This window comes from Zosterops lateralis (genome assembly GCF_965231275.1).
Source record: "Zosterops lateralis genome assembly, chromosome: 5".
Lineage (NCBI taxonomy): Eukaryota > Metazoa > Chordata > Aves > Passeriformes > Zosteropidae > Zosterops > Zosterops lateralis.
The window spans coordinates 69,703,523-69,722,418 of NC_139766.1; the positions used below are offsets into that span (position 1 = coordinate 69,703,523).

An 18,896-nucleotide genomic window follows, 5' to 3' on the forward strand; every position below is an offset into this window, starting at 1 on the left:
TAAAACCAATTCATAATGTGGGCTAGGAGTGCTTCTGTTGGGGTGAAATTATTAAAATGAATGCTTTGAAAGACTCAGTAAATCAACTGGATTGTGATTCTTTTTTTGTGTGTGTCTCACACCTAAAGCTCCACAGAGTAGCAATGAATAGCAATTAAGTAAACCCGTAGAGAAGAGTCTGATGTAACACTTCAGGTACCTCAATTCCTTTCAGTCCCTGTTAAAAGAATTCCAGCTGGTCCTTCTGCTTCACTGTAATCCTTATTGTTTTTCACCCAGAACACTTGCCTAATACTTATTCACAAGGAAATCTCAACAGATTTCAGCCATTTGCCTCCCGGCTACCATAATACATAAATTTCTGAGGTTCCTTTTTGTCCACAATACCTTCCTCCCACCCTCCAAATGATTTCAGCTGAAATAGATATGCTGCTTGGTCACACATCAAGGCTTACAGGGCTATCAACAAGCAGGGCCCCCCCAAACCAGGCATTTAATGTGAATTAATATGAGTGCTTTCAGCACTGCCTGTGGAAGAAGACCCAGGAGTGTATCCTGTCCATCAGCACACTGACATTTCGCTCTGTTTTCCACATTCTTCCCCACAGAGAAGTTAGGAATAAGTGTGAGCTGCCCCTGTGCTGCAGTGTACCCGAGTTTCCACGGCTTTGCTACTCTCTGTGCCGTGGAATTGCACTGCAGGATTTGTCCTCGGGCATTTAAAATGATACTCCAGCCTTCAGTGCCACTGCAGGGGACAGATTGTTTGCTACTGCCGAGTTCAAACAGCCACAAAAATACCAAACGACCTTCACAGTAAGGCTCAGCCATTTAATCATAAAGTCTACAATCAAGCAGGCTACTCAGCTGAGAATGCACAGGGAGCCAGCTGGGAACAGAGGAGAAAAACAACCTAAGCCTTGTTCAAGACTGTAAAGACACAGTACAACCTTCAGTCCCATCCCCCTTCCCAGAATTCATCCAACATTAACCTAGAGCTGAAATTACTTTGGGAGATAGGAATAATGGGAATTTTAAAATCTCATAGATACCATAAAGCTTGTGAAACATATGGTTATTTCACCAGGATGCCTTGTAGACATTGCTAAATGCCCCTTGCACTGCTGTTCTCTTCCTGTAAACAAAATTCTGACAGAGTGCAGGAGCAGGCAATGGCAGCCAGGTGATTTGTAACAGGTGAGATTATTTCCTTCCACACCCTAACTATCCCTCTTCTTTCCCAACTTGCTCTTGAGGCTCTTGTTTAAATGGGATTAAGCAGAATTTAATAGATACCTGCTACATACAGGTCCATATTTTGAATGGCACCTCACTGCATTTTTCTGTAGGTGGCAGCAATGGATGGACACCTGTCTGCCTCATCCTCCAGGAATTTAGCAGTAACAATCCTGAGCAGAGATCTTACTCATCAGAAGTACCTTTGTTCAAACCTATCCTTCCAAAAAGCGCAGAAGGAACACTTGAAAATAGCTCACTAAATTATTCGTATATGTTGTGAAGGATGTCACCATAAAAGACAATGAACCATATTCAAACCGCATAGAGGATGATGGTGTATTGTTGCATGAATTAGACTTGATGCATCTGATTTTAAGGAAATATGAGCACCAGTGCATCATTTTTCTGTCTCCAAAGCATTTAGAGGAAGAAAGAACCACATAAATGTCATATGCAACACAAATTTCTATTCAAGCAATATAAGCCATTTTATTTCTTCCACTTCTGTGATTTAAGGGCCAGATTTTCCTGTCACAACAGAGCACAAAACCCCTTACAGCTGTTTTATAGCAATACAAATACAAATCTATTAAAAAGAGCAAAGAGAGATCCTGAGAACAGCACTGACTGAGGTGGAAATGTGGTGTACCCCAGTTAGCAGTCCTCGTGCAAACTTTCTTGCTACACTACTTACCTGCAGTAAACACATTTAGCACAAAACAAATTTGTTATGCCCTTTACCCTCATGGATGATGATTTAGAGCTCTGAACCAGTTCTGCTCTCAGGTGGCTGACAGGTGCAAGATTTTTCCTGCTAAAAACCAGGTTATTCCACCTGTTTCACACAATTAATTTTTATGCTCCCATGTTACACCTTCAAACTTCCAAAAATTCCCTGGAATACTGCCTGTAAGTTAAAGACAGGACACATCATCTGCTGAGAGGTCAAGTATCTCCAGAGCTGTTCTGTAGTTTAAATGCTTTTCATTTGAGACTGATACTTTTCTAAAGAGAAATAAGCTCCTGCTGCTTTTCTCTTTATGATACATATATTGAGGAGAGGTGGGTTTTGTGTGTGTGTTTCTTTTTAAGCTGCATCCCTTCCAATTCCCCAATAAAAGAAAAGTATTTGTTTCCACAGGGAGAGGAATCAGCTGCTTACTAAGACCTTTGAATCACAGAATGCTTAGGGTTGGAAGGGGCCCTAAACACCATCTTGTACTCCTCTGCCACAGACAGAGACACCTTCACTGGACCAGGCTGCTCCAAGCCCCTTCCAACCTTGGCCTTGGACACTTCCAGGGATGGGGCAGCCACAGCTTCTCTGGCAACCTGAAATAGTTCCTGGATAACTCAGGTAGTAATCCACTCGTAGTTCTTTAAAGTCACCCCAAAATCCTTTACAGGAACACTTCAAAAGATATAAAATACACCATTTTCAGAGCTGCAACATTTGTACCATAACACAGACAAAAATATTCTGGAAGGTTTGTAATTCAGAGCTTTTTATTTCCCTTGACAGATCCAACTGGTTTGACCATATTTTATCATACCATTTCTAAACTTATTTCTTCCTTCCCCATTAAGCCTTTCACTTTGGGGTGATTTAGAAATGTTGATTGTGAACAGCTCTTTTCACTAAAACAATCTCTCATCCTTGATGACCACACTGATCATCAAGTGTCAACAAAGAAACTCCGTTCCCTTGAACCCCAGACCACATTATAAAACTGCTCATTTTTCACAAGGTCACTTAAGCTAAGCTTCTATTTGAGATTTTATAGAAAACATTGTGATCTTTGTTTGATGTTCCTATTTATGGGCCAAGTGCTATTATTATCTTTCCTCATCTTTCAGCCTGGGAAAGAATGCTGTCTGTCTTTGCAAGCAATTAAAAAAACTTTAATGAATATCAGTGTTTAAAATCAATTTTAGTATGACGCTGATGAAATTTGTGCTTTTGAACAGCTGTGAAGGTGGTTTCAAGGGTGAATGGTGATGTCATGTTTAAAAACCAGACCAAGACAGGTAAATAGCATTAAGTGCTGAATGTTAAAAGGCATCTCAAAACCCTAAGCAAATGACTATTTAGAGACAATCCTTAGCCAACTATTTCAGATGACCATACATCTGAGTAACTACCTTGATTACCGGTCCTGTGAGGTAACTTGAAAACCATGAAAAAGCAGACAAGGAATCCAAATCAAATATCTATACAACCACATATTTGGAAAACATTTGGGGTAGTAGCATTTGGGTAAGTTTCAATTTTCAGAGGAGAAAAAAAATCTAAGGGCTCAAAAATATATGATCATTATTTTGACTCACGGAGTCTGCCATCTAAAACACCTCTTTGCATAGAGATGCATAAAACACGTCTTTTTATATGATTAGATCAATGTGTTATGCATTATGGTAAGGATAGCAGCTGATATGACCTGAACTTCGTGTCACTAAAAGCAGCTAGACAAAGAAAGCACCATTACCCACTAAAGGAACAAATTTCCTCCATTTTTTCTAAGTGCACTCTATTATATAAACCACGTAAAATGTCAATATGACTCTCATGAAATAAGCAGTGTGTCACTTTATATTTGGAATGATCACTACAGTAGCTTTTGAAGCACCAACCTAACTTTAAGCATCCACACCTGCATTTAAGATATTTAAGATGTCTTCCTGTAGATCACTAAGGAGGGTGACAGGATGATGAGATGTGATAAAAACTAGTTGAGCAAATATTTCTCTTATAGTCCAGAAAATTATACTTCCATTGAGTCTTTGTCATTTGAATGACTTTTGACAGGAATGATTATTCAGGTTTGTAAACCTGAGTTCAGTGAAGGCAGAAAAAAGGAAAGGATAGGAGTGACAAGCCAACATTGCCTGTGGCCATCCAGCAGTGAGCATGTGCTGAAGGAAGGGAAGGGAAGGGTAAAGTGGCAAAATGAATTACAATGTACAGGCATCTCCAGAAAATGCCACTGGTGCTGGCCCAGACAGCCACACCATGGGAAAATGATGGGAGTGCTCAGGGCAAAGGAATAAAGAAAAATAAAGATGCTGGTATTGCTAGAAATACAGTATTTACCACAAATCTAAGTGAGTTTGGTGATGATAATGCCCATGCCCACAAAACAACCACCAAGTTTCAGGACATAACTTGAAAACACCATCTAAACTAAGGTACAGACCCTTTTCCTCCTAACAAGCTCTGCTTCCCAAATTTGAATTCCACCCAAGGAATTCATTAAGCTATATTGATTTATTGATACAAGAAGCTGATCTAATTTGCATGTGTAAATTAGCAGGAGGAACATTTCCCATTACTCTGCTATATGGCTGGGATGACTGTTTACCTAATTTGCCGCCACGCAGCTCCGGCTTTGCAAAATACATTTGCAACCCAGGATGTCAGCTCAGATTTAGTTACATGTTACATATGCTTTATAAAAAGGTGAAGCAGTGCAAACATAAATATCTGGGAATTACAATTTGTTACCAGGCATGAGGTAACAGAATGCATCGATCCTTCGGAGCACTTGAGTTTTTCTCTGTACAAGTACTAGAGAAAGCTTATTTGAGCCTTTCATTTCTCTTAAGATGAAAGGGATTTCATTGTTTCTGATATAATTACCTTTAAATTGTCCTGTGCACATCTTAGTTCTAATAGTTTGTTTGACCTTGTAGGAGGTGAGAGATAAAACTCGCTTGAATATGAAATAAGACATCTGTTTTAAAGCCTTTTTAAAATTTGAAATAATGGATATTTGGACACTGTTACTTGATTCCTCTAATTCAGTCTGACTCGACAGAAAGGTTTTAATCTCACACTGTATCACACCATCAGCTGCTGAGGATCAGGTCGTTGAACACCCCTAGTTCCCCTACTAGCTTCCTTCCACAACTCCAGAAATGACAAAACCATTGAAGCCAATTACACCAACCTTTCAGTGCAGTGAGTTTCCAGTGCTGTGCAGTGAGAGATGACCCAAAGGCTGCATCGTATTCCAAAGGGTCTGCTCCTCCAAAAATATGTCAAAGTAAGGCAACAAGTTCCTGTCAGAAATTAACTTCCAAGAAGTGACTCTGTTTCTTAATCTGAGACATGTAACTGCATAACTAATTATTTATTGATAACTCGAAAAGGATGAAGAAGAAAGTGAGATAATTCTAGGGCTGTGACATTATATATAAACTCCCCAGAAAGCTGTTGTGAAAACAATTTAAAGGACTGAAGACACTGTGGCTGTCACTGCTTGGGCAGATAACTGTGATCTGTCCAAAACCCAGCAAGGTCACATCTGCTCTGAAGTAGAAATTGAACAGGATTTTTATTTTTTTGCTGTAGTGGGAAGCAAGTCTTTGAATGCTTCATTTCCTTTTAAGTGAAATTTGCTGGGGAGCCACAACAGAGAAGAAATACTCCCAGAAGATGAAGCTCCCTTCCACGGGCAGCATGTCACAGGACCTGCAGCACATCAAAGTCTCAGAGCCAAAGTCCATGGCAGCATGAACAACAATCAAGACACCAAATTCAGGGGGTTTTCATTTAGGGATCAAAAATGAAATAATAGTTATTTATGCATGGTATGCTATGTCATGCTAAAAAACCCTGCTGGCAGAACACTAGGAGATGACTAGAAAGACTTTTAAATGTAACTTTATGGAAAAATTATTATTATTGTTATTATTTCTCCCAATTATTCTGAAATCTGGTCCAGGGAAATTATTGGAATCTACTAAAAAGCCCCCAAATTAACAAAGCCACCATAAATCAGATCTATTACACAGCAATCAGCAGAGCTGATATAAATGCAAGGCATGTATCAACAACATATTGATTACCTATGTAGCCAAGAACAATATGTGTAAGAGAGGTGAGGTTAATACACATACATGGATTGCCAAAAGCCTCCTACAAGAATCTTTAAAAGTTTTTCCAAATAGGCTGAGCAGTCATGACAAAGAAGGTCCTCACACGAATAAAATTGCTGAATAAAAAAGGAAGATATTGAAGGTCAGTGTAAAAGCCATTTCTCTCTCCCAAAGAGATGCTCAGCAGAGTCTTGCAGGATTTATGAGAGACCCTGGTGTTCAGTATGTTTTTAAGTTATCTGGGAAAAGGAGTGGAGAGAGTGATGACAAACCTTCAGGACGCTACTGTTACTCGTGGTGGTAAAGATAGGAATTGACTGTGAAGAAGTGTAAAAAAACCTTGCAGCCAAGGGATGGAGTGAGATAATTGCAGATGAAACTCAGGAAGGATTGTTGTAAAATGATGCACAAGGGAAAAAATAATTTTAGCTCCTGTTGTGGTTTGAAAGCAAAATGAATGAGAGGCTCCAAGTCAGAGATATAATTTAATAAGAAGAAAGGTAAAAAGGTAAAAGTAAAATAAAATAAATGCAATAACACAAAGGATCACTGACAGAGTCAGAATACAACCAAAGCAGGATGGTGGAAGCAGTCCAGGTGAGGTGCTCTTCCTGAAGCAGTAATCCTGTAGAAAGGTCTGGTAGCTCTGGTCCTCTGGGAATCCAGTGGATAAGTGCCCTTGCACTGTCCCACATACCAGCTTATATCCAGGTGAGAATGCTTGGCTCCTCCCCCTGGGCAGAGCATCTCACAATAGCATGAGAAGTGTGAATTGGGTCCTTGATGGCCCATTAACAGAGATAACCCCTGGAGGGAGTTACCTATGACTCATGGGTCATTAGCAGGTGTTACCCCAGCCTTTTAGAGGGGCAACACATTGTGACGTGGGAGTGGACCTTGACAGAGGACAGCAGGCAGCAGCTTGGTGAAACATGGAAAGCTCTTTTTTATCTGACTCCAAAGGCTTATATACATTTTGTACAGAGGGCCAAGATTGGCCCAAGGAGGTTACAACCTCCTGACTCCATTGGTCAATATGACCATCAGTCAAGTTCTCTCTCAGAGAACAAGAATGCAAAACATACTGATAATTTCTAAGAATATAACATTGTTTACATGAAGCAGCGTGAGAAGGTGCTGTAAAGACTCAAACACTTTGAAACCAAGAAATTCAGGGACGACAAGCAGGAGACACCCCAAAAGTCATTAGCAGAAAACACCCCAAAGGCGTTAATGGGCCATTAGCAGAAAAAGCAGGAGGCTTGGGAAAACACTAGCCCACCTGGTTTGAACAGTTCATGAAGATGGTGATAGAATAAATACTTTGTGTACATCCTATACTGCAACCCAGGACAGCTCCACAGTGATAAGCCAGCCACTAATACGTAGGAACAGGATGTTGAGGTCAGGGTAGATAGTGCTGTGAAAATATAAATCCAGTAGCCAGGAGTGCACAACCAGACATGAATATCAGCAATTACTAAAAAAGGAACAAAAAAGCAAACTGAAATATCATCACCTCCTTGTGCAAATCCACCATACTGCTGCATCTTTCCAACTGGATGTGGTCTGAGTCCCTCCCTTGCAGTAAGGGTAATTCAGGATACAGAGTGACTTCCCACTGGCTCCCCCAGCTCTTCCTAAACCTCAAGAACTTTGGTTGTTAACAGCTGCCCTTTCACTGCTGCTGTAAAATAGAGGGAATTAGAGGAAGTCTAGAACATCTTTCAGTGGTTTGCTGCAGTGTGGAGTGTTCTGATTTTGATAAGGGAAGAAAAAGAACAGGCTTTTAGGCCTGAGGATGGTAACAAACAAGGACAATGACTGTTCACTGAGCAGATCCTGAAAACAGCCAAAACAACCACTTTGCATTAATATTTTTTGCCACACAGTTGAAAGAAGACCAGAGTGAATTTATGGGAAATGGCATTTAGAAATTACTAGTAATCTAACATTTTATGCCTCTTACTTATTCTGGTTAACCTGTGATGTTGGAGGAGAAATGATTCCTTTGACCTGCAAGGAACAGCTATAAAGAAGTCAAGCAGGATTTCAGAAGACTAGTGATCAGGAACCAGTTGGATTTAGTTCTGCAAGGAATCAATCCACCAGTGTAATACAGCAGTACACATGTATTCAGTCTCAAGAACCCAAATGTTAGGGAATTAACAAAGTTAACAAAATCAGCTTGCAATGGGATTTTTTTTCCCTATTTTTTCCAGTAAGCTGGACCAGAACAATACAGATTACAATATAAACCCTTTTAGAGTAGGGCCACTCAGGAGCAGAAGTAACTGCCTTGCTACACCTGTTATCTTCTCTCCAGTCTGTCATTTCATGGCTTTTCCACAAATGCATCCTAAGAGTATCGAGTTGTTTCCAGTAAAAAAAACACTACCAGGGATTCCAAAAAATTGAGAATTCTTTTCCCTTTGAACCTAAACAGTTGTTCATTCATGAAATAAAATATATTTTGTAGAGATAACCCGTAGTTCAAAACGAAAAGCGTTAATATAGATCAATTATTCTAATAAAAGCAAATGGCTATAGTAGCAGTTTATTAGAAAGAGACCTAATAAATTGAAATCTATGTATAATATTTTTTATTAAGGTATTATATTAACAAAAGTAATAAATGCTGAAGAAAGCTAAATGTTTAAATCAGAAAAGAGTGAAAGCATGCTATGTAAAATGTGGGAGGGAAACAAAGCATCACTCAGCTCACTGAAGTTGGATGTTTGAAGCTTCAACACTCAATGTCACCTTTATTATACTAATAAATAGTATACTAATAAATATGTATATATACACACACATAGAAGCACTCTAGCAAGTTATAGAGGTACTCTTCATCAGCTGACTTCTCCACCTCATTAAAGTGACTACTTCCCTCTCTCTAGGTGTAATGGTTAATGGTGTCCCTGCCTTCGGGCTAGGTGATAATTAAATCCACTAAAGAAGTGCCAAGGAGATGGGAAAGAAACTATTTGTGCTTATTTGAAGGGGAGGGGCTCAATTAACACTTAATTTAGGAATTTAGCTATTAGAATTTTATCATAACTCAGACATAATCTGAACTCCCAGCTCCCTCCATCCCTCTCCTGGTTGGTTTGATTCTTCCTCTCAGGTCCTAAGTCTCAAACAAGAATTCCTGCTTGGAAACAGGAAGGTCAAACAGGAAAACAAAGATGTGAGTAAAGGTCTGTTCACACCCAAAGATCATGACACTAAAATGCTTTGGAGAAAAAAGATGCAAGGATTTGAAGAGTGTTGCTATTCAGTTAGCTGGGAGTGTTACCAGGAATGAAAATACCAATTTTATCTATACTCCTGTACCTATTAAGAAGCTCTGAGAGAATTTGAGGTTGTTCTGTGGTAAAGTACCTCCTAGTGCACATTACTACTGACTTGGTCTCCCCCCTCCCCCCGCAACGAAAATCAACTGATGGAAGAGTATTTGTAATTAAAATTGTTCTTATTGCTCTCTCCTACCCTTGGAATAATTCCGGAAAATTCCACTTTTGTGAGGGAGCTCAGTGCACATTTTGCTTTAAAGTGGCTGAGAAACACCATTGCATTAAATATTCTGTATAGAAGAAGAGAGAAAACCAGGTTTTGGTACAAAAGATAAAGTAATTAATTTTAAAAACCCAAACCAACCAGTTTCCAGGAGCATCATCAGGGATTTGCATGCATTACCACTGAAAAAGCAGAGAAACACACAGACAGAAATGGAGGTTTATTGGTCTAGGCTGGTCTCATCCAAGCAATAATAAATTACTCCGGTCCTGATAAGAAGCAGGTATTAACCAAACAGCAATTCAGTTCTTTAAACCCCTAAATTATCCCAACTTGGCAACTTAAAAATATCATAAATAGCCAAGAACTATTATTCAAATCTTAGTCATTAGAATTTACAGCAAACACACCAATTCTGCTATCAGAAATATTGAAAAGATGCATGGCATGCAATTACAAATCTCCTTGGGTTCCTTTCTTCTGCTGAAGCTGTTGAATGACAGACATAAAAGAGTGAATAAAGTCTTTTCAAGAATATGTCTCCTCTAAGTTGAAATGGTTGTGGTTAATCCTCCCATGAGTAAGACTAAAGATCCAAGACACTTATGACAAACCTAAAATCTCACAAGTTTTAATCACATGTTTCATAAAGGACCTTTTCTAGTCAGGAAAAAAAAAGAAGAGGGGGAGAGAGAAAAAAAAAAAAAAAAGAAAAGAAAAAGAAAAAAGCAAGTGATATTCTTCTGGTCTTTGCTTGTTGTGTGGAAAACCAAAATCTCTAGCTAAGCTCCAGCAGTTTGGAAAGCGGAACCTAATTGACCTTCAGCATGAATCACCCTTTCCCAAAGGACTGCCCAGATCCCTAGACTGTCTCAGGTCAAGTTTCTCTCCAATGCTTTGAACAAATCCTGTCTGCTCTCAGGGATCCATTACAAACAAAAGCTCAGAGTCCCATGAAACTGTCAAAAATTCCCTGTAAGAATGTGTTCTGAAACACTGAGTTCCTAACAAACGGTGCATTCCTCCTTCCCAAGGGGAAATGTAGCATTGTTCCAAGCTGGAATGTCTCACAGAGGGCAAGTAAAGGATTACTGTAAAAACGAGCAAGGATTTCCTTTCCCTGCTTCCACCTGAAGTGAAAACACCCCAATCCTTTCCAGGACAAGTTTGGTCCTGCTGCACAGGAACCAGAGTGATTTTCCCCACAGTGGTCACATTATTAATAAAAATCAAATACAACCACTTCTGCAGTGTAGCATATTGCAGTGCATTTATTGCCATGGTTTTTACAATACTAACACACACCCATCTGCTTGCACAACCCTTTCCATTGGTTTTTCCAGAAAATTAGGGGTCAAGTTTCTACCTGAGGGGTGCAGATGGTTGTTTTGAATGACCAGATTGAAAGGGCAGGGAGATTGAGGAGCACTGACTCTTTCACCAGGGATCTGAGCCCTGGTGCCAGCTCAGTGCACAGGTGTGGAAGCAGTCCCTGCCCAGCACAGCTCATCTGTACTAACAGCAAGTTACACATGGATGCAATCCTGCACTCCCTTCACCAGGAGCTCTTACAGTTCTGCAGACATTATCTGGAAATCAGACAGAATTTTTACAGGTTTTGACACACCCAATTTAAAATCTAGCAAATGAGTCTAATTTAGACTGCAGACCTTCTGATAATGCTTCTCAGTATCATATTCACTAGTTCTAAAAAAAAAAAAAACCAAACCCAAATTGCTAATAGTGATTTCTACTAAGGAATGGCCTCCTGCTCTTCTGGTCCATTTTAATCAAAATGTCATTAATTATAACTAAATTAGTTTTATCACCTGAAGCCCAATGTTCCATCTTTGACCTGATATTCAGCATATTAAAGGCTTGTATAGCTATCATAAATACTTTTGAAATTAGGAATATCAGGCAGATCATTTTTATTCCTGCTATCTTAAGCCCCTTGACATCATCCCTTACAGATTGCCTTGGCCATTTTTCTATTCAAGGATTTCACTGTCTTCCTCCAAACATTTATCTTTTAATGTTCTCAGTACATCTTTTCATTGCCATTGACTTTTCAAAACTGTAAATTCTTGACTTCATCTGGTAATCCATGACCTGCAAATGTGGAAATGATTGTGGTCCACTGCCATGAGATGCAATTTTCAGATCAGAGACTAATCTCAATTTTAAACATCCTGATGGTAAAGAACTTAACACTGTTTCAAGATGCATCTACTCAATCTGAAATTTCATGTATAAGAACAGAGACTTTAAAAAAATTAAAAAACCCACTCATGGATAAAGTTGTTGTGTAAAATCAATGCCATTGGAAGAAGTAAGGACTCTATAATTGCTACAATAAAAAACAACAACAACAACAACAACAATAATAATTTTTAAAACCCAAGAAAATACAAAGAAGATCAGGAGTGACCCAATAATCTGTTAGTAAGGCATGGAATCAACAAGGTTGTATGGGTTGTGCCTTATCTTCCTTTAACAGGGGAAAGCTAAAATGAATGCTATAGGAAACAGTTTCACAAAAAATATGCAGGGAAAAACTAGACTGAGGCTAAAATGTGTAAATTGCTGGAAGATGATTCCCAAATACCAAGAAATATTTAAAGCAAAGCTTTGCCACCACTTCTACTCACCAGTAAATCAGTTAAAACCCTTTTTACTGACTGGTAAATCAGTTGAAAGCACTACTTTTTTTTCTGTTCTAACAAAACTACTCATCATTGAATAAATTCACAGTTACCTAGTAATTCTTTAAAAGACTGATTTACTGCATGTTTAGAAAATGGGACAGCATTCATCCAGGCTGCAAACAGCATCCACAAACAGGTCCTGAATTAAATAATTCAGCGCCAAACTCCTCCCCACCCACCACATAAGAGCAGTCACCATCAGTTCCAAGAGATTACAAATACTTCTCTAAAACTCTTATTCTGCAGACTCATTGTTTTTTTTTCTTTCACACTCTACTTAATCTCATCCGGTAACAAATGGAAACAACTCACAAGAAGGTTTTAGAAGCAGCAAATACGATACAAAAAAAAAATTTAAAAATTGAAGACAGGAAGTAGACAAGAGCTAAACAAACAATTCCAGTGTTGGGGCTGCCTCTGCACTATGCAGAGGACATAATTGAGAGAACAGGCTGCCTGCTCAGATAAGCTCTTTTTCAAAGCTACTCCTGATTATCCAGTTAGACCTTTTTTGATTATGTCAGAGTCGCATACCAATTTCCACAAATGAATGGCCAAGGAGTGTTTCTTTTATTAAACACACAAAAATCCTCCTTCACCTACTGGGGTGGATAAGGGCAGAAATGCTTTTGTCTGGAGGAGAAGAATAACAAGGACATGAAGGGAAAATTTTGTAAGCAAAATGAAAGACAAAGAGGGAAAGAGGAAAGTGACAGTTCGTAAAGTGCCTCCTCACAGAAGCTCTGTGGTCAAACTCTGGTGACACTTCTAGAACTACCCTAAACTGATGCTTTTCTGGAGTACAAAAAGATGAATGACCCAAAAAAAATCTGTTAGAAAGTGGAAAGTTAAGAGGTTTTCTTAATTGCTGCCCTGGCAGGAAGGGTATTCCAGTGCTAGCTCACTCTCACACAACAAACTGCTCTTTCATCAATTTATCATTTCAATAAGAAGCATCATTCCTGACAGACAGACACAGTGCCCTAATTACCACATAATTTTACAGTTTCATGCATACTGTCGACTTTAAATGGCACATACATTTATTTATTTTATTTTTAATCAGAGCTTCCCTTGGAGATGCATTTGCATACCAAAGGTGTAAATCTCAAGTAGGAGGCCTGAAATCTTGTGTTCCATGGAGCTGGGCCTCAATTCCTTTGCTAGATTCATCACATTGCTGAAGAGGTAACACCTCTGTCCCAGTTGCAATGAAACCTACATTGAATCAAATACACTGGCAGAGAAGCTAAAATTTTTGAATGTAAATAATGTTTTTAAATGCTTGAAGAAGTCCTTTTTCTCACCATTAGTTCTTCTAGCACATAAATTTAAGGGGTTAGACTGCCTAGAGCTGGAATTGGAGCAAGTCAGTACTGAATCTTGGACTGAAAATATACAACTACTTTTGCTTGTGTTTTGTTAAGATTTTTAATTCACTAATTAGTAAATCCAAAAAATTCTGCTAAATTACAATAGTTTTGGAACTTTTTGAGGAGGGACTGAGAAAGTTAGTACATATTTATAAGATTTTAAATATGTACAAATTCTTTTACTAACTCTCAGGATAAGATTTGCTGAGACAAGTAATACTTTTAGCTATAGTATTTTTTCAGTAAAAAGACAAAATTAATTAGGCAAAAACTAAATCCCATATCATGCAGAATGCTTTAACTGACATTTGTCTACTCACTAAGTTACTCTCAAAGACAAATAAAACATTAAGAAACTATTGATGCAAGAAACTAGGGTGGCACTTTAAATTTCTTTGTTTTATCTTTTGTGTTGGTAACATAGTCCAGGAGAAGAGATGGTTATTACATTTAGGTGTGATGTAGCTCTTTGCAGTTTCTTTGTTCTTTTCCTTGCAGGGATGTTTGCCTTCTTAGAAAAAAGAAAAGACACAAACTTCTCGGCAAACATGTGCCTGAGAGAAGCAGTTAATTACATTGACTTATTTTTAGTTTTTATTTTGTGAAATGTTTTTGTTGTACTACTTTTGTTGTTACCCATAAGTTATTACTGTAGTTTTTTCTAACTGATTGTTTAGCTGTGGAGTGGGACTGCTTTTAACAAGTTTTGCAAGAATTGCACTCTGTTAAAAGAGGCTTCTGCTTTTCACCTTGGAGCAGTTTGTTTAACTAATTTGGCTCCTTTTGTTCTAGTAATTGAGGCACTTTCCAGACACCCTTGTTATTATTTTTTTATTTAATAATTTAACAAGATACTCACACCTACAACCAGTGGGTCTTGCAGCTGCCACTGAGGCCTATAAAGAGGACTATAAAGAGGATGAGGATGATGCAAGGAACTCCTTACAAATAATGGGAAGCTGGATAGGAACAATGTAAATCCAACCAATATGGTTAACATACATTCTCCATTTATTCTGTCTAAAATGGCAGGTTAGATACACTTCAATATAGTCTAAAATTACACGTACATTCTCATTGGTATACAGCTGAGTGTTCAGGACAAGGAGCAGAAGGATGAGAAGTTTTCCAGGGAGCTGGTGCATCAAACAGCAGTTATAAAGATATCTTACAGTACTCCACAAAGGGAAAGGCAAAGTGGTAGAAGTCCCTTCCCTGGTTCATGGCTCAGTCAAACCATTCTGTCTGGAGCGAGTGCTGCAGAATGAGGCCGGGGACCAAGAGGAGACCAGGGACTCTGAATGTTGTCAACAAACCAAATGTTTAATGGACAAGTCAGCAGGCAGCCAGCTTGCTTCCATTCCAAAACTGAAGCTGACATGGCCAGTGCATTCCAGTGCGGATGTCCCACCCCCAAAGATCCGGCTGAAGCCCCATTGCATCAACAACAGTCAGAGCGTTTCAATTTATAAGGCAGAACTGATTGATGAGATCAATCCTTCCAGAGCAGCAGGGAGTCCAATCCTGGAGCCTTTTACAATGACAAGTCCACTGACAGAGGTTTGGCTGCAATATCTTCAGGCAGCTTGGGTGAAGATGACAACTTTAAAAGGTTTCCCCAGGGTAAAGATGGACATGAAAACTTGGCTTTCCTCATGAATTACCATTAAAGAAAGGCAGATTCTTCTAGTTTATTGGTGTGTAGCAATGACAGTCTAGATGAATCCAAGTCTTCTAGTTTAGAAATGACATCACCAGAACTTTTTGACTTTCTGCCTGGTGATGATGCCCCCATCTCTTCATCTTCAAAAGATGAGTGCAAAATTGTACCACCACTGACAGTCAGGCTGTGCACCCAGAGTGTGTCTAAATGTGTTACAGAACATGGAAGGACTGTTGCAGTGGGGGATATTGACTAGGGTAAAATTCACAGGTTTCTGTGGTGGCCAGAACACGTTCTTGACACAAACCTCAGCCAGAAGGAAAATGGGGAACCCTCGTGGTGAGAAGCTAAAGTGTCATGGTTGGGTTCTCCCGTGACTTTGTTCTTATCCGTTTCTAAGCTCTCTCCTTTCTTGGAGTTTTTCAAACAGAAATTTAATCACAAGAAGAAGGGCAGGTACTGTATTCCACTCTTTGTTTGCTTTTGTTTTCCCATTAAATCTGAGACTGACAATTGTGAAACCTAAATTCTTGGCTGTTAGTTGGTGGGGTAATTCCAGAGGTGGTAAGAAGCTTTAATTCCAAACTCTTTTGGGGACCATGGGAATTGGAGCCTCTGTTCTCAGAGGGAAGTGTAGGCTAGGCAGGATGCTGTGAGGAAGCAGCACTGCCTGTTCAGAGAGCTGATAGGCCTGTAGCCATATGCCTGAAAGACTATCAGCTGTTACCCCTGCCTTTAGAGGGGCAACACGTTGCGACGTGGGAGTGGACCTTGACAGAGGACAGCAGGCAGCAGCTTGGTGAATCATGGAAAGCTCTTTATTATCTGACTCCAAAGGCTTATATACATTTTGTACAGAGGGCCAAGATTGGCCCAAGGAGGTTACAACCTCCTGACTCCATTGGTCAATATGTCCATCAGTCAAGTTCTCTCTCAGAGAACAAGAATGCAAAACATAGAGATAAATTCTAAGACTATAATATTGTTTACATGAAGCAGCGTGAGAAGCTGCTGCAGAGACTCAAACATTTGAAACCAAGAAACTCAGGGACGACATCTCACCCTTTTTACCTTTAAAAAAAGAAAAAAGGAAAAAAGAAAATGAACTACAGTTCAATTTCTGTTCCCATGGGAGGACCAGTGGTTCCTCTTCTGTTGACCTTCATTCGGTCACGGTTTCTTGCTTTTCACATTGCAGGGTTAGTGAAATTCTGTGGCACCTGTAAGGTGCTCCATGGCATGCAAAGCCTTTGCCAATTAAATTTGCGGGGTTTCACCCTGCGTTCCACATTTTTGTTTTTGAAGAACCAGGCCTCTGTGGCACAACAAAAGGTTCTTCAGCAAATGGAACAAACAACATTGCTGACTCCCTTTAAATTGAACAACCCATCTGTGTGCCATGTCGACCACAGAAGTTGAATCCGTGACTAAATGAAAAAGTTTCTGGGAAAACTGTGGAAATGCCATGACAGCAGCCCCAAACAACCAAATGGGCTGCCCATCCTCAGGGGCTTCCAAAACTTGCCCTCAAAATCATCCTTCCAAGGAACACTGGCCTACTTCATCCTCCCAAATCGTCTGTAAAGACAGTGGGCCCTTGCACTAAATTTCTGAATATTTTTGGACCGCAAAAAGGAATCCAAAGGATTCTTGCCACTCGCAACAGCTCATGGCTCCAGAGCATTTGGCAGAAAAACACTGCTTGCAAAGCTCCAATCAAATTCCTCCCATAATACTGAAAGTATGAATTTTACAAAAATCTGCACCCATCAAATTCACAAGCATTGTTGCCTGCATTATCAATCGAGCAATGAGCTCATACAAAAATGATTGATTGCCATTTTTGCGGCTGAAATCGAGCAATAATTAGCTCAAACAAAAAAAAAATATTTTGATTGTTTGTTTGTTTTTTCAAACAATATTTTTGCCGCCTTGTGGCAGATGGGGCAAAAATGACCCATTCCAGAATGTGCAAGGAATTGGACATTCACCAGCCAGTGATACCTGCAGGATACAAATGAATCACAGAAAACAATCATTCAGATTCAGAATTGAGGATTGGCTTTTTTGGAGGTGTTATAAAAACCTCCAGTCCCCAGAGCTCTGTTTCGATGCAGAACACAGGAACCTCCCAGGACTAGTTGAAATTTCCAGATGATCCTGGTCCATCAGCTCCCAAACCACGTCACGAAGGGCGATGAATGGGTCTTGAAAGACAGTCCATTTCAGCTGCTAAACAGCAAAGGAGAAAATCACAATGTCCGTTGCAAATTGTTCCAGGACAGTCTTTGATCAGAGCAACAGTCCAGTGAAATCCAGGCAGCTCAATACTTCAGAGCAACTGCCTTCTCACCACCGACTCTTTGTCCTGTGAACAGAAAACTCAAACACAAATTAAACAATTTTGGTCCCTTCAGGGACACTAACAGGGAGAGGTGGGTGTCGGACTGGTCTTTTCCCACAAACCTCCATCGGCTATGGGGACTGGGAAGACTCTTCTGTCCCAGCACGCTTCCTCTTTGCACCCCACTGCCCTTTTGACAGAGGTTGGCCTTTCACATGGATTGCCTTGCAAACATCTGCCATGTGATTTGGCCGTCCACACCTTCCACAAAGAAACAAGGGAGTGATTCCTCTTTTTTGCACTCTCTTTCTTTGTTTCTTGTTGGCCTTAGCATTAGTCTTGCTGACCTGAGCATTAGATGAGGCATCATGCACCTCTGATTCCTGTCCTGTGCGCTCCACAGAGACAGGGGTGAGAGCTTGTCTCACTGCACCTGCAGAGCTGGGGAATCCATCCCTGCCCTGCAGGGGGCGCCGTGCTGACCCACGGCCGCTCACAGCATCAGCCTCGGCTGGGACATCACCCGAGACTGGGGGGATCCCGCACCCCGGGATCCTCTGCAGCGGGAAAACACCTGCTTGTGGCCGCGCTGTCCCTTTAAAATTGACAGATCGGCTGCAGCTGCCTCCGCCGCGCTGCTCCTGCTCAGCGCGGGGGGGAAAAGCGGCACTGGGAGAGGCGTGTCCCACTTGCCAAGCGCTGCCCCCACAGGCGCGGGGGGAGTGCCCCGATCGGCACGGAGGGGTGTGTACCTCGGCACCGCTTTCGGACCGGCAGCCGCTGCCCGCCCCGTGCGGCACGGGGCTGGCACGGGAGGAGATCGCAGCGCTGCAGGAGGCGTGTCCCGCCTGCCATTCACAGCCGGAGCTGCGGCTGTGGCTCCGATGCCGGCCGGCTTCGCTGCCGCTCGGCGCGGGGCTGGCCCGCCCTTTCTGACTGGCGGCACCGGCCGCTGCAGGGTGGTTTTCTCCTGCCCCGGGTCTGTGCGGGGTGGCCCTGGGCTGGCCCCTTCACTCCTTGGGGCCGCCCCGTCCCGCGGGGGCTGGGCAGGGCCCCAGCCCTGCTCCGGCGGGGCACTTGGCTTGTCGCCAGATTGCACGGACCTGTGTGCCCCCTGCAAGTCCCCGCCGCGGGGGGAAACGGCCGCCCTGCCTGGCGCCCTGGGACGGCTC

At 41.0% G+C, this 18,896-nt stretch overlaps 1 pseudogene across 1 annotated transcript in view; it reads left to right on the forward strand.

The window, feature by feature from the left end:
* LOC310909370 (PWWP domain-containing protein 2B-like) overlaps window positions 1–18,660 on the forward strand; it is a 199,877-nt pseudogene extending 181,217 nt beyond the window's left edge. The window contains exons 2-3 of the transcript in view: window positions 14,806–15,841; window positions 18,422–18,660. The product of the transcript in view is annotated as a PWWP domain-containing protein 2B-like (transcript). The remainder of the gene's footprint in view (window positions 1–14,805; window positions 15,842–18,421) is intronic.
* Window positions 18,661–18,896: the final 236 nt, after the last annotated feature.